We start from the raw sequence: 1,544 nt of genomic DNA on the forward strand, positions 1-1,544 counted from the left end.
TTTTACGATACTCGGGGCCTTTTAGCAAATTCAATCACTATTTGAAAGCCTCAAGCCACCCACTAACCCCGGTCGCTCGCTGATCCCCCGGCCTCATCATATCTCCTCTTGCTGCAAACACAAAGATGTAGTGCCAGTGAGAGCCACAATCCAACAGTCCCGGCCAGCTGACGCGTTTCACCCTCTTTTGTGAAACGCATAGACTACAGCTACAACAAAACTAGACCAGGATCGGGCCCCCCGTGTTGGGGGGTGAAATATATCACAGGGAACAGGTTGAGTGTCTTTGCCACATGCTCAATAAAGTTTTGCACGCGGGACTGGAAGCGGTGTGTGGCGGCTCCACGTCTTCCTTTGTTCTGAGCTTCTATCTACTTTAATGCATTTGGTTGCGTTTACAATTGGGAGCCCAGAACTGCCTTGTGATTGGCCGCTGGCGGGAGGGTTCGGGTAGACGGCCAATCTTTGCTTTGCCACCATTTTTGTGGAATCTCTTTGAAGGATCCGGAACGCGGTATGGGCTGGATTGGCGCAGTTGTGAAAATACAGGATTTATATAGAGCAGCGCTTTACAATATAAGGAAGACATTACAATCACAATACAATTCAAGACAAGATGGTAAGGAGGGCCCCGCCCCTGAGGGCTTACAATCTAGAAGGGAGGGGCCAGTGATACATGAGGAGGGAGCTGTGTGGGGATGAATGGTTGAGCGGTTAGGTTGAGGAGGGATCGGCTTCCCTGAGGAGATGAGTCTTTAGGGATCGCCTAAAGGCAGTCAAGGTGGGAGATAGACAGGTTGGGGTAAGGAGTTCCAGAGGATGGCAGAGACTCTAGAGAAGTCCTGGAGGCGAGCATGGGAAGAGTTGACAATGGAGCTGGAAAGCAGGAGGTCTTGGGAAGAGGGGACGGTTAGGGTGATACTTTGAGACCAGGTTGGAGATATAGCCGGGGGCGGAGTTGTGGACGGCTTTGTAACCGATTGTTAATATTTTGCAACTTGTTCTAATTTTCTGCGTCTGCAAAGTAATAAAAACCGGGAAATGATCGGCAACAAAAACAATCCCAAACGGGAGACGTTTCGCCAGCCAGCCAGCCGTGACTTTCTTCCGAGTATGAAGAAGTCACTCGCACTCCAGCTCGAGTTGAGTGAATATTTTGTTGGCCTCTGCGGTGTCGCAGCACGGCGACGTTTCGGTACACGTTTGGTCCTTTCATCGGGCAAACAAAGAGCTGCCGAGTCCGGCTATAGGGTTGCCACCTGTCCGGGATTCACCTGGACAGTTCGGGATTGGATGGAAATCGGACTTTGGAGCTCACCCAAAATCCTTTTCTCTGCACTCATTGAAGGACGCAGCGGAAATCTCTAGATCTTGACCAAATGGGTTATGGTGCCACCTTCAGGAGCAGGACACACACTTGGTCAGGATCTAGAGACCTCCCCCCAGTGTCCTTCAATGACCAAGAGTGAAAATTAGTTTTCATGAAAGAAAAATTTCAGCTCCCCCAAATTTTTTTCTCCGCACCCCCCCTGACCTGGTATGCT

This window comes from Nanorana parkeri, unplaced genomic scaffold, assembly GCF_000935625.1.
Source record: "Nanorana parkeri isolate BGI_ZX_2015 unplaced genomic scaffold, ASM93562v1 scaffold583, whole genome shotgun sequence".
NCBI classification, from domain to species: domain Eukaryota; kingdom Metazoa; phylum Chordata; class Amphibia; order Anura; family Dicroglossidae; genus Nanorana; species Nanorana parkeri.